A 15,238-nucleotide genomic window follows, 5' to 3' on the forward strand; every position below is an offset into this window, starting at 1 on the left:
TTATTTTAAATGAAAGGCCCTTAGAGACCAGCAGATGGCTGAAAGAAGCTGTTCTCTGCAGTTCCCTTATCTGCCTGATGTCTGGACCTGCCAAAGAAGAAAACAATGACATCTAGCTCCTTCCCTGAGTTTTCATCAACTTATCTCGCAGGAAGAAAGACTGAACTCTGTCAACACACCTGGACAAACTTTTGCCACAAATCATAGCCTTCTATTTTGGTCCCATTTCCAAAAGAATAATTTACCAGCCATTTTCTGCTCTGAGGGTCCAACAGACTTTGTCCCAGGCCATTCTATGTTTTCCTGGCCCATTCATTTCCCCCTAAAAATCACTACTCCCAAATCGCCACATTTCCCTTATCTCCCCTTCCCTCCCCTATGAAGAAGCATCTGGAGTAACCACTGGGTTACTGGGTAATAATTCTGTGATTCCCCTGTGCAATGCACATTAAAGTAAAATTTAAAAGGTTTTTTCTCCTATTCATCTTCTTTTCAGTTTTCAGCTAACATTCAGTGTGCAAAAGCGAAGGTTTCCTTTGTCCCCTACCCCTGATAGATGGCAAGTTCTTTAAGGACAGGGATAATGCATTATATATCCATGAATCCTCACTGCTTATCACAACGCTTACAGCAGCAGGTACTCAATAAATCATTGTTGAATGAATGATAACATCTAAACTTACTCTACTTACGTTTTCTTTGGCAAAGGACACGTGGCCTCAGTTAGTGCTTCCACCTGCCTCATGCCAATGCCCACCACTAGCCAAAGCTTGTTTGCCCTTTTTTGTTCCAGGGCTTAGGCCTCCAGTAACTTCCCAAAGACCACGGCTCCTGGGCATGAGTTGTCTCTACGTCAGCTTACTGGTGGAGCAGACACGATATATGCTTCTGAGCTCGCTGCCAACTTCCTCAAGGTAGATTGTGGCCAGAAAGGAGGAGGGCTGACTGGCGAATAAAGGAGGTACCTGATGAGAAGGGGTATAGGAAGGCTGGTTAGACAGTGAGCAGTGGGCAGATGAAATGACCAGGAGAGAGGCAGAGAAACACCAACAGCACCCACCTTCCGCCCCCACAGAGTGCTAAGGCTGTTTTAACACAGAATTCTTTCATGCATGGTGAGAACAATTATCCAAAGATCTCCTGACAAGTCAGTGAGGAGGCTGCTGAAATACGCCAAATCTGAGATAAGTGCCTGGTCTACAGTGAGCAGAGAAGAGACCTTGGCTTATTCTTCCAGTCCTAATTGGAAATGTAGTGTCCCTGACTAGTCTCATCTTCTTTGACTAAAGTGAACTGGATTGACATAGACTCCTTTTGAAAGTTGATATAACTAATACTGGATCTCTCTCTTATCTGCTTAAATTCTCTCTCTTTTTTTTTTAATTTAACGGAGATGGAGTCTCGCTCTGTCATGCAGGCTGGAGTGCAGTGGTGCAATCTCGGCTCACTGCAACCTCTGCTTCCCAGGTTCAGGAAATGCTCCTACCTCAGCCTCCCGAGTAGCTGGGACTACAGGCACACGCCGCCTCACCTGGCTAATTTTTTGTATTTTAGTAGAGACAGGGTTTCACCTTGTTGCCCAGGCTGGTCTCAAACTCCTGAGCTCAGGCAATCTGCCCGCTTCAGCCTCCTAAAGTGCTAGGATTATAGGTGTGAACCACTGCGCCCGGCTTAGATTCTCTTCTTATCACCCACACTTGACACACAAAAAGGCTATTTGTTAGCCTTTTCATTTCACAATTAGAATTTTTGTGCCTCATACCTATCTGAACTCTGATAAACCTGGCTGAAACCTCTATTTGTGAAATAACAGTATTTTTCATTCAGCATGCCTTTTCCTGAATACCTTAGTCGTATAGAGAAACAGAATTAAACAAAAAGAAGACACCCTGAACTTTGATATTAAGCTTGAATTGAAAAATTTCTGAGTGCACCTTTCTCATTTTCACTGGGGCCTACTATCACTTGCTGAGGGTCAAGAATTAGGAAACGTGGACAGTGAAGGCTGAGCCATATCACTCCCAAATGGAATCCTGTTGAGGTCACTCTGTACCAACTGTTGAGAGCACCACCTACTGGATTCTCAACCTCAATCTCCCTCTCAAGCATCCTGCACGTAGTTGCCAGCATGGCTGGTAAATGAGAACTCAAAGTCATCCTGTCTTGAAGGGTACTTTGGGACCTAGAGGGACAGCCAGAGTGTGCTGAAGATTCTTCATATTACAGAAAAGTATCATTATTACATGACTCATTTCTTGAGTATGTAGATTTACCCCAAAATAAATCACATGGTGACACTCATCATGTAATGCTGTTATGTATTTTTCCGTCTGCTGATCTCAACTAACTCTCAATAGATTGTGCTACCCAATAGATAACGATGTATCTTTTATTAAAACATATGCTTAATTTTGTTGTTAAGTATTTATATTTTTACTATAAATACTTTAAAAAGTATTTGAGGTAGCTTTTATGCTTAGATGGCCAGTGGGATTAAGGACCTCAATATAAACATTCTTATGACATTGAGGATGGCAGACTTGCTCCATGAGTAGTGGACTGCTCACCTTTGGACTCTTATATGAGAAAGAAAATTCCTGGCCGGGCGCGGTGGCTCAAGCCTGTAATCCCAGCACTTTGGGAGGCCGAGACGGGCGGATCACGAGGTCAGGAGATTGAGACCATCCTGGCTAACAAGGTGAAACCCCGTCTCTACTAAAAATACAAAAACTTAGCCGGGCGACATGGCGGGCGCCTGTAGTCCCAGCTACTCGGGAGGCTGAGGCAGGAGAATGGCGTGAACCCAGGAGGTGGAGCTTGCAGTGAGCTGAGATCCGGCCACTGCACTCCAGCCCGGGCGACAGAGCGAGACTCCGTCTCAAAAAAAAAAAAAAGAAAGAAAATTCCTGATTTACCTAAACCCCAATATTTTGGGGTTTCTTTGCATAACAGCCTAGCCTATACCCAAACTAGTCTAGTCACACAGTAAGAAGCGGAGCTCTCATTTGAACCCACATGAGCCCATTTACAAAAGGGGAGGTCTTTTGATGCTATGGTGTCCCCCACTAATAAATTAGACACACTGTTTTTATTCTATGATCCAATTTTAATTTGGTTTTTCCATTTTTACTATCTCTGTAATCTGAATGCATCTTATAATTGATGCTGTCTTAAATTGCTGTTAGCCAGGTGTCAGTCATCACATAGTTATGTGAAATCTTCTGTTGATAGCTTTCAGTAAGTTTTGTTTTGTTTTGTTTTATTTTGTTTTGTTTGAGACGGAGTCGCGCTCTGTTGCCAAGCCGGAGTGCAGTTGCACAATCTTGCTCACTGCAACCTTTGACTCCCTGGTTCAAGCGATTCTCCTGCCTCAGCCTCCCGAGTAGCTGGGACTATAGGCGTGTGCCACCATGCACTGCTAATTTTTTTTGTATTTTTAGTAGAAACGGGGTTTCACCATGCTGGCCAGGCTGGTCTTGAACTCCTGACCTCGTGATTCGCCCACCTCAGCCTCCCAAAGTGCTGGAATTGTGCCCTGTTAGTATTTTTTTTTTTAAAGTACAAACCAAAGGGCCTTAAATTCAATGAAATAAAATAATATAGGAACCACAGAAAAAGTAATCCTAGGCTACAAAAATACATGGAAGAGGAGAAGAAAGCCATTTGGAAGAATCAAAAAGAGTTGAAAATAATTAAGATGAAAGGTTTTTTTCAAAGCACTGACATAAAAAAAGGATAGGTATGAAAGGAAACTAATGTTGCAATAGCAAAACTGAAATATGCATTTGGAAATGGTTTTCTAAAAGACAAAAATTGTTTTGCAAAAATAGAAATAAGAAACAGAGAGCTAACCTAAATTTTTAAAAACCCAAAATAATTATTTTAGAGGAAGTAAGAGCATAGTTGGAACAGAAGCAGTAATTGAAGATATTATTAAATAAGACTTGCTTGAACTGAATAAAAGATTTAAGTATGCAAGTCAAAAGGACACACAATGAACTAGAAAAAATGAATTAAAATAAACACCTAGATACATGCTGCCTTTTAAAAAATTGTAAAAGTAAAGAAGGAAAAAAATCTACAATTAACCAGGCAGAAAAAGTGAGAAAGAGAAAAATAGATAATCCATGAAAGAATACAAATCATTCTAGGTTCATACTTCTCTTCTTTCATATTAAATGCCAAAAGGCAACACACATGTCAGGGGAGATGGTGGAATGGGAAAGTCCAGGCATCTATCCCTCTACCAAAGCAAGAAGTCAACTGGCAGAGGCTGTCTGAAGCAACTACAGTTGACCCTTTAACAACACAAATTTGAACTGTAGATCCACTTATACAGGGATTTTCTTCCACTTTTGCCACTCCTGAGACAGTAAGACCAGCCCCTGCTCTTTCTCTCCTCCTCAACCTATTCAACGTGAACATGACAAGTGTGAAGACCATTATGATGATCCACTTTCATTTAATGAATAGGAAATATATTTTATCTTCCTTATGATTTCCTTAATAACATTTTCTTTTCTCTAGCTTAGTTTATTGTAAGAATACATATGTATTATATGTGTTAATTGGATGCTTATGTTATCAGTAAGGCTTCTGGTCAACAGTAGACTATCAGTAGTTAAGTTTTGGGGGAGTCAAAAGTTACATATAGATTTTCAACTGCATGGGAGGTCAGTGCCCCTGAAGAATAATTCCAATGTCAAGATTTCCCCAAAGAAATCTAGACATTGGAATTATTAGTCCAAGATGTTAAATCAAGTGTCTTAAATATGTTCAATGAGATAATGGAAACCATGGGCAAATGTCCATACATCACTTTTCTGATGTATGGACAATGAAAATATCAATAAAATGAGAATATCAATAAAGAGATAGAAATTACAAAAAGGAACCAACCAGAAATTCTGGAGCTGAAAGTTATAATAACTGATATTAAAAGGTTACTACAAGGACTCAACAGATTTGAGCAGGCAGAAGAAAGGGTCAGCAAACTGGAACTTAAGAAATTTGACATTACCCTGTTGGAGGAGCACAAAGTTACAAAAAAAAAAAAACCACGTCTGAGAGACCATTGGACACCATATTAGTTTGTTCTCACACTGCTATAAAGAATTGCCCAAGACTGGGTAATTTATAAAGAAAAGAGGTTTAATTGACTCACAGTTCTGCAAGGCTCGGGAGGCCTCTAGAAGCTTACAATCATGGTGGAAGAGGAAGCAGTCACCTTCTTCATAAGATGGCAGGAGAGAGAAGAGTGAGTGAAGGAGGAACTTGCCAAACACTTATAAAACCATCAGATCTCATGAGAACTCACTCACTATCATGAGAACAGCATGGGGGAAACTGCCCCATAATCCAATCACCTCCCACTAGGTTCCTCCCTCGACACCTGGGGATTATAATTCAAGATGAGGTTTGGGTGGGGACACAAAGCCTAACCACATCAGACAGCATCAAGTGTGCCAACATATACATTATAGGAATTTTAAAGGAGAAGGCAAAAGAGGATAGAAAAAATATTTTATGAAATAATGGCCAAAATTGGTCTCAATCTGATGAAAGACAGGAATATACACATCTGAGGAGCTCAACAAATTCTGAGCAAGATAAACTCTAAGGGATTCACAGTGAGACACATTATAGTCAAATTGTTGAAACCTGAACACAAATAGCAAGAGAGAAACTAAGAGTCAAGTACAAAGAATCTTCAATAAGATTAACAGATGATTTCTCATCAGGAACCATATGAGCCAGAGGCAGTTGGATGACAAAGTCATGAAAGAAAAAAACTGTCAACCAAGAATTCCACATGTGGCAAAATGATACTTCAAGAATACAAGTTTAGGCTGGGCAAGGTGGCTCACACCTATAATCCCAGCACTTTGGGAGGCCAAGGTAGGTGGATCACCTGGTTCAAGATCAGTCTGGCCAACATGGTAAAATCCCATCTCTATTGAAAATACAAAAATTAGCCAGATGTGCTGGTGCATGCCTGTAATCCCAGCTACTTGGGAGGCTGAGGTAGGAGAATCACTTGAACCCAAGAGGAAGAGGTTGCAGTGAGCCGAGATTGCACCACTGCACTCCAGCCTGGGCAACAGAGTGAGACTCTGTCTCAAATAAATAAATAAATAAATAAATACATAAATAAAAATTAAAAAGAATGAAAGTTTATCTGGAAATAAAATTGTTCCAGATAAACAAATATCAGTATATATGCCCTACAAGAAATACTAAATGGAGTCCTTCAGGCTGAAATGAAAGGACAGTACACAGTAACTTGAAGATATGAGAAAAAAATCAAAGAACACTAGGACAGGTAACTTCAAAGATTATATATAAAGTATAAATGCCTGTATTTTTGTACTTTTGGTTTGGTTTGTAGCTTCTCTTTTTCCTAGGTGATTGAAAAGGCAAATGATATACAAATAATAATTATAAATGTTAGTAGGCACGCAACCTATAAAGATGTAATCTCTGAAAATAACAACATAAAAAAGAAGGGACAAAGATGTACAGGAGCAGGGTGTATACTATTGAAACTAAGTTGATATTGTTCAAACTAAATGGTTATAAGTTTAAGATGTTAATTGTAACCACCAAGGTAACCACTACAAAAGCAACTAAAAATATACAGAAAAGAAAAGAAGGGAATAAAAATGGTACACCACAAAAAGCAACCAAATACAAAAATAAACAGTAATGGAGGAACTGAAGAACAAAAACACACAAGACACACAAAAAACAAATAGCTAAATGGCAGGAATATTTGTTCCTTCCTTATCAGTAATTGTATTAAATATAAATGGATTAAGCTCTCCTATTAAAAGACAGATTGGTAGATTGAGTAAGAAAACAGGATACGGTAAGAAAAGAATAAGAAAGTAAGTAAGGATAGGGTAAAAAAAACAGATAGTATATCTGTGTATATACTATCTACAAGAGACTCACTTTAGATATAAGGACACAAAGAGGTTCAAAGTAAGAGGATGGAAAAAGATGTTTCATGCAAGTAGTAGCCAAAAAAGAGCTGGGATGGCTCTATTATTGTCAGACAAAATGTACTTTATGTTTAAAAAGCTTGTAAGAGACAAAGAAGGACATTATATATTGATAGAAGTGTCAATACAGCAACAAGATATGACAATCATAAACATAAAGATACTTAACAAAGGAGCCCTAAAATATATGAAGCAAAAATAAACAGAATTGAGGGAAAAATAGACAGTTCTACAATAATAGCTGGATACTTCAATACTCCACTTTGACTAATTTGATAGAACTAGAAGACAGAAGGTAAGTACAGAAATAGACTCACAGAAGGTAAGTCCATAAAAAGAAATAAAGTTCTGATATATCCCACAACATGCATGAACCTTGAAAACATTATGCTATGCTAAGTGAAATAAGCCAGACACCAAAGGACAAATATTGTGGGATTCCACTTACATGAGGTACCTAAAACAGGCAAATTCATAAAGACAGAAAGTAGAATAGCAATTTACCAGGGGTTGGGGGTAACGAGTTATTGCTTTATTCTTACAGAGTTTCTGTCTGGGGTGGTGAAAAAGTTTGGGGACTAAATAGCGATGGTTGCACAATGAATACAATTAACGTCACTGAATTGCATACTTAAAAATAGTAGCCCCAGCTGTTCAAGATGCTGAGGCAAGAGGATCACTTGAGCCCAGGAGTTTGAGTCCAGCCTGGGAATCATTGAGAGTCTCTGTCTCGAAAAAATAACAATAAATTTAGACAATAGTTAAAAGGTAAATTTTATGTTACATATAATTTACCACGATAAAAATAATAATGTAATGTAACAAAACCCAATACACTGTACACTTTACATAGTATGTTAATTACATCTTCATAAAGCTGTTTTTAAAAAAAGCTTTGAGGGGAACAAGTTGTGATCATAACACAGCAATCAGTTTTGAGAGGCAAAAGATTGTCATTCAAGAATGTAAAAGGGCCAGGCATGGTGGCTCACGCCTGTAATCTCAGCACTTTGAGAGGCTAAGGCAGGTAGGATTGATTGAAGCTGGGAGTTCGACATCGCCAGACTCTATCTCTACAAAAAATAAATTAAAAATAAAAGAATTTCATAGACAGCCAACTAGTTGTTCATGTATATGAGCAGTAGAAAGACCTTTTATATGTAGTAGAGCTTAAAGCATCTGTCACGCATGTGCCCTTCTTCAAAAATTACTGCAACTAAGGGATACTCTTCTCCTTCTTTCCCTTTTGCATTAGAGTTCAAACCCGTCTCCTTCCATGAATCCTTCTCAATACTTCATATTTTGAATTAATTTCTTCCTTTTCTCTAGTCAGTAGCTTCTCATTTGTATTTCCACTATTTCATTTATTATGATCTGTTCTGTGTTACTCATTTATATCCACTCTTGGTCTATATATTGCAGCCTCTTTGGGGAAGGAATCCTATTTCGAACATCCTTGTTATCCCCAAAGCACCTGACATAGTGCTTATTCACTTTAGGCACTCAACAAACCCTTGTTTTATTGAATTTTCTGAAGCTCTGCTGTCATTATTATACATTTTGATAATCTGAAAAATGCCACATATTTCAATTTCTTTGAAATTAAGTTTTTTTCTGTTTGTTTGTTAGTTCTTTTTGAGGCAGGGTCTCCTCTGTCACCCAGGCTGGAGTGCAGTGGTGCAATCAAGACTTACTGCACCCTCGACCTCCCAGACTGAAGTGATCCTCTCGCCTCAGTCTCCTGAGTAGCTAGGACCACAGGTGCGTGACACTACACCTGGCTAATTATTTTTATTGTTTCTAAAAATGAGGTCTCCCTATGTTGTTCAGCCTCATCTTGAACTCCTGGGCTCAAACAATCCTCCAACCTTGGCCTCCCAAAGTGCTGGCATTACAGGTGTGAGCCACTGCTCCCAGTTGAGTTCTTAATTTAAAAAAAATCCAAGATTTAACACACTACAGAACTAACTTTGCAATGTAAATGAATGATGGTTGACAAACAGAATAAATGAATAATGGGTGATTAAATATTTATTTGAAGCAATATGTACATTATTTAATTTTAATGGTTTCAGTCACTGTTTCATTTTTGTGCAACATCCAAATGAATGGTTTTAATTTTCATAAGAACTTTCTATTAGGGTCCTTAATACCAACTGGCCATCCAGGTGTAAAAGTTACCTTACATACTTTTAGAAGTTGTCCGGGAGCAGTGGCTCACGCCTGTAATCCCAACACTTTGGTAGGCCGAGGCGGGCAGATCACCTGAGGTCAGGAGTTCGAGACCAGCCTAGCCAACATGGCAAAACCCTGTCTCTACTAAAAATGCAAAAAATTAACTGGGCATGGTGGGCGCCTGTAATCCCAGCTACTTGCAAGAGTGAGGCAGGAGAATCGCTTGAACTTGAGAGGCAGAGGTTGCAGTGAGCCGAGATTGTGCCACTGCACTCCAGCCTGGGAGAGAAGAACGAAACTCCATCTCAAAAAAAAAAAAAAAAAAAAAAAAAAAGGAAAAGTAAGGAAAAGAAAAGAAGTATATGATACATGTATGTATTCTTAATCCTACACCAAAGTATACTCTTGTTCCATTTTAAATGGAAAGAGCAATCCCAATATGGTCAACTGTCACCAGAGAAGGACTAACTCACCACCTAGGAATTGTTGGGTGACTTTGAAGGGTAATATTGTTAAGCCACAGAAACCTGAGGGAGCCAGTCTCCATTATAGATACCAGCTGCACTTCATCTGAGGAACAAGGTTAAAGATCTATCAGCAAGGTGGACATTGCTGAGTTTCTTTCTCTGTGCCTCTGTCCTAACCAGTACTCATTTCCACTCCACTCATTTTCTGAGGTACCTGGCCTCTCTCTGTTCTTATGAGGCCACCAATCCCATAATGGGGGCCCCACCCTGCTGACCTCATCTAACCCAAATTACCTCCCAAAGGCTCCACTTACAAATACCATCAACACATGAATATGGCGGATTAAGTTTCCAACAGATGAACTTTGGGCGACATATTCAACCATAGCATTACTTAAATAAGACTTTTTATTTATTTATTTTTCATTTCTTTGAGACAGGGTCTCATTCTGTCACCCAGGTTGGAGTGCAGTGGCACAACCTCGGCTCACTGCAACCTCAGCATCTCAGGTTCAAGTGATCCTCCTACCTAAACCTCCCAAGTAGCTGGGACTTCAGGCATGCGCCATCACACCTGGCTAATTTTTGTATTTTTGGTGTAGACAGGGTTCCGTCACATTGGCCAGGCTGGTCTTGATCTCCTGGCCTCAAGTGATCCACCCGCTTTGGCCTCCCAAAGTGCTGGGATTATAGGTGTGAGTCACCACGTTTGGCCAAATAAGACTTTTTAAATCAAATAACAGACATAAAAGCACGCAAGGCAAAAGGCCACACATTGAACCAGGCAAAGGTACCTTACCTACTGATGGCAGTGGTGGGCTGTCCAGAGCTGCTGCTGCCATGGTTTCAGCTGCGGCAGGTAGGCGCGAGTGGTGACAGCAAGAGCAGCTGTGGGAGCAGCAGTGGTGACCATGGGTTCCTATGCCCCATGTCCCCCATGCCCTGTGTCCCACAGGCAGCTGACTGTGCTGCCCACTCTTGTCTGGCCAGGGCTGCATGCTCCACAGAGTCTGTGGGAGCCAGGAACAAGTGGGAGCCCTGCCCCTTCTGAATTGGTGAGGCAGGAGCTCCCCGAGTGCAGCTGCAGCCATCCCACCATGGCTGCAGACCCCACATCTCTGCACTGTCCAGGGCCTGTGAAGGTCCCCTGCCCCTGTGAAGGGTTGGAAGTGTCTGCTCCCTCTGCCTGGCTTCTCTCCACTGTTGATGCCCACTCCAATCTCAGAGCAGAGTCAGGGCCACGCCTGGGTGCTGTTGCAGCCTGGCCAAGTGAGCATACACCTCCGGCAGTGCAGACACACCAGCCCCCTGCTGCCTTGTTCCCCTCCAGAGTTTGGGCACCAACAAGCATGGGAGGGAGGCTGAGGGGGCACTGAGGACATCTGGGTGCTTGCCTGCAGGTGCCCCTTGGCATGAACAACCTGGGCACCATGAACCACAGCAGAAGACAGACTCCTGGGTGGAAGGGGGCTGATGCCCAGGGAAGCCCCACCTTCGAACTGGGGAGGGCCTGAAGCCTAGGGGGCCAGGCTACCAGTCCCACAGACTGGAGGGGGAACTTGTGGTGCTTTACCCTGGGCCCACACATGAACCAATTAGCACACACTTCCTCCCCTGTGAGGCCCATAAAAACCCCAGACTCAGCCAGACTCTAGCAGAGGACAGATGACAGGGAGATGACAGGACGACCGGCTGCAGAGGGGAGCTGCCCACCTCAGGTTCTCCTCTCTGCTGAGAGCTGAGGAGGGGACAGGGGGCCCAGCTGCAGAAAGGAACTAGACAGTTGAACACTTATTAGGGCACCCTGGCTACAGAGAGGAGCTGCTCACTGAGGGTCTCCTCTGAGCTGTTCTATTGCTCAATAAAGCTCCTCTTCATCCTGCTTATCTTCCACTTGTCTACATACCTCATTCTTCCTGGATGCAGGACAAAAACTCAGGACTCGCCAAATAGCGAAGCTAAAAGAGCTGTAATACAAACAGGGCTGAAACATGTTCCTAGCTTGCCACATTGCAGGCGAAGAGAGGAGAGAAGAGCTGTGGCCCCTCAGGGAGCCCAGACCTGGGAACTCCCCAAGCCAGGGTTGTAACTCCCTCTTTGGGGCCCTGCAGTTCTGGCGTCTTCAAGCTTCTGGGTGCCACCACATTCCCTGGTGCCAGCTGAGGAAGCTGCTTGAGGTGCAACTGGTTCATCCACAGCCTCACAGAGAGCTGGCACCCATGCTGGCACCTGGAGCTGCCCACTCTGTGGCAGCAGCCGGCGTGTCTGACTGTGCAGAGTGGCTGGACCCCATGCTCGCTCACATACTCCTCGCCATTCCATGACTGACTCACTCTCCCTTGGAGCCATGGGATCCAGGCCAGTAGCATGAGCCGAGTACAGCCTTCCAGGACAAGTAGGCCCAGCGGGCCTGAGCAAAACTCGGGCAAAGGTGCCACTGACCACAGAGGTTTCCGGCCAGAAAAGCAACAACTGCAAGGATCCCATAACACTACCAGAGCTCAGGAAAGTTTTGTACTAATATTCTGGGGATGATGTTTGGTGATCTTCTTTTAAACAAGCCAAGTAGGACTATCTCCCATTGAAAATGTAGCCTACTTAAAATTCCAGGATTTGATGTTAAGATAAATTTGGTTTAAATATAAGGATGCAGCAACATTTTATAATCTGATTTCATAATGTAAATTGAGACCAGTAAATCTGAATAACAATTAAAATTATAAGCAATTTGGTGCATCCATTTTTCTGGGGGAGAGAATGCTTTCATCAGCTTCCCAAAGAGTAGTGTTAGTGATTAAATGCATGAACGCAGGGAACAGTTTTCCTGGGTTTGAGGTCCAGCTGCACCATCTATTAGAAGTGTGACCTTGGACAAGTCATTCAGCTTCTCTTTATTTTGGTTTTCTCATAGGTAAAAGAAGGATAATAACAGCACCTAGCTTATAGAGATCTTTCTCTATCACACCCATCTTGTTTTTTTTTTAAATTTATTTTTAAATTTTCTTTTGAGGTGGAGTCTCACTCTGTTGCCCAGACTGGAGTACAATGGCATGATTTCTGGTCACTGCAACCTCTGCCTCCTGGGTTCAAGCGATTCTGGTGCCTCAGCCTCCCAAGTAGCTGGGATTACAGGTGCTCACCACCATGCTTGGTTAATTTTTGTATTTTTAGTAGAGACAGAGTTTCACCATGTTGGCCAGGCTGGTCCAAACTCCTGACCTCAGATGATCCACCAGCCTCTACCTCCCAAAGTGTTGACATTACAGGTGTGAGCCACCACACCTGGCTCCCATCTTAGTTCATAATGATATATTTGGTTACTGTTTGTCTTAACCACTAGGTTGCAGGATGAGTCTGTTTAATCTCATCATTTTAGCCCCAGTGTCTGACATCACAGTGTCAATAAATATTTTGTTAAATACATATATACATAAGTCATAGCCCCCCAAATTTATAGAATTTCTACTATTGGATCTATAAATACAAGAATACCAAGAACACCTTTCTTTCTTTATTATTGTTATACTTTAAGTTCTAGGGTATATGTGCACAATGTGCAGGTTTGTTATGTATGTATACATGTGCCATGTTGGTGTGCTGCACCCATTAACTTGTCATTTACATTAGGTATATCTCCTAATGCTATCCCTCCCCCCTCCCCCCACACCACAACAGGCCCCAGTGTGTGATGTTCCCCTTCCTGTGTCCAAGTGTCCCTTCCTGTGTCCAAGTGTTCTCATTGTTCAATTCCCACCTATGAGTGAGAACATGTAGTGTTTCGTTTTTCGTCCTTGTGATAGTTTGCTGAGAATGATGGTTTCCAGCTGCATCCATGGCCCTACAAAGGACATGAACTCATCCTTTTTTATGGCTGCATAGTATTTCATGGTGTATATGTGCCACATTTTCTTAATCTAGTCTGTTGCTGATGGACATTTGGGTTGATTCCAAGTCTTTGCTATTGTGAATAGTGCCACAATAAACATACGTGTGCATGTGTCTTTATAGTAGCATGATTTATAATCCTTTGGGTATATACCCAGTAATGGGATGGCTGGGTCAAATGGTATTTCTAGTTCTAGATCCTTGAGGAATCGCCACCCTGTCTTCCACAATGGTTGAACTAGTTTACAGCCCCACCAACGGTGTAAAAGGGTTCCTGTTTCTCCACATCCTCTCCAGTACCTTTTGTTTCCTGACTTTTTAATGATCACCATTCTAACTGGTGTGAGATGGTATCTCATTGTGGTTTTGATTTGCATTTCTTTGATGTCCAGTGATGATGAGCATTTTTTCATGTGTCTGTTGGCTGCATAAATGTCTTCTTTTGGGAAGTGTCTGTTCATATCCTTCATCCACTTTTTGATGGGGTTGTTTGTTTTTTTTCTTGTAAGTTTGTTTGAGTTCTTTGTAGATTCTGGATATTAGCCCTTTGTCAGATGAGTAGATTGCAAAAATTTTCTCCCATTCTGTAGGTTGCCTGTTCACTCTGATGGTAGTTTCTTTTGCTGTACAGAAGCTCTTTAGTTTAATTAGAGCCCATTTGTCAATTTTGGCTTTTGTTGTCATTGCTTTTGGTGGTTTAGACATGAAGTCCTTGCCCATGCCTATGTCCTGAAGGGTATTGCCTAGGTTTTCTTGTAGGGTTTTTATGGTTTTAGGTCTAAATTTAAGTCTTTAATCCATCTTGAATTAATTTTTGTATAAGGTGTAAGGAAGGGATCCAGTTTCAGTTTTCTACATATGGCTAGCCAGTTTTCCCAACACCATTTATTAAATAGGGAATCCTTTCCCCATTTCTTGTTTTTGTCAGGTTTGTCAAAGATCAGATAGTTGTAGATGTGTGGTATTACTTCTGAGGGCTCTGTTCTGTTCCATTGGTCTATATCTCTGTTTTGGTACCAGTGCCATGCTGTTTTGGTACTGTAGACTTGTAGTATAGTTTGACCTTTGAATTATGTTCCAAATACGATAGATATTCTCAGTTTCAACTTGTTTGTCTTAATTGAACCCCACTTTTCAGGCAAGGCCAGAAAACAGTACAATACTGGTTACTTCCCTTAATTTTTTCAAATCACCTCTACTTTTAAATTTGCCATCTAGAGGCAAACAAAAGCAAGCTACCAACGTCGATTAGATTACTGAACATTTTAATCATTAAACATTAATCAATCTCTTTTTGTAGTTATGAGAAGAGAATTTGTTCTCAATGAACTCTCTACAATTTAAAAATTATTTCTGGTCAGTTGTGGTGACTCATGTCTGTAATCCCAGCACTTTGGGAGGCTGAAGTGGGAGGATCACTTGAAACCAGGAGTTTGAGACCAGCCTGGGCAACACAGTGAGACCCTGTCTCTATCAAAAAAAAAAAAAAGAAAGAAAGAAATTAGCCAGGTGTCGTGGTATGTGCCTATAGTCCCAGTTACTTGGGGGGCTGAGGTGGGAGAATCACTTGTGCCTGGGAGTTTGAGGCTGCAGTGAGTCATGGTTGAGCCACTGCACTCTAGCCTGGATGACAGAGTGAGACCCTGTCTCTAAAAAATAAGAATAAAAACATTAGTTCTGATTTTCCTCCATGTTCATTATGTACAT

At 41.5% G+C, this 15,238-nt stretch overlaps 1 long non-coding RNA gene across 1 annotated transcript in view; it reads right to left on the reverse strand.

Moving 5' to 3' along the window:
- Window positions 1-884: 884 nt before the first annotated feature.
- LOC116271677 overlaps window positions 885-15,238 on the reverse strand; it is a 29,256-nt gene continuing 14,902 nt past the window's right edge. The window contains exon 3 of the long non-coding RNA XR_004180352.1: window positions 885-965. This is a non-coding gene — a long non-coding RNA (uncharacterized LOC116271677). The remainder of the gene's footprint in view (window positions 966-15,238) is intronic.

The sequence above is a fragment of the Papio anubis genome, chromosome 1, assembly GCF_008728515.1.
Source record: "Papio anubis isolate 15944 chromosome 1, Panubis1.0, whole genome shotgun sequence".
Classification (NCBI taxonomy): Eukaryota; Metazoa; Chordata; class Mammalia; order Primates; family Cercopithecidae; genus Papio; species Papio anubis.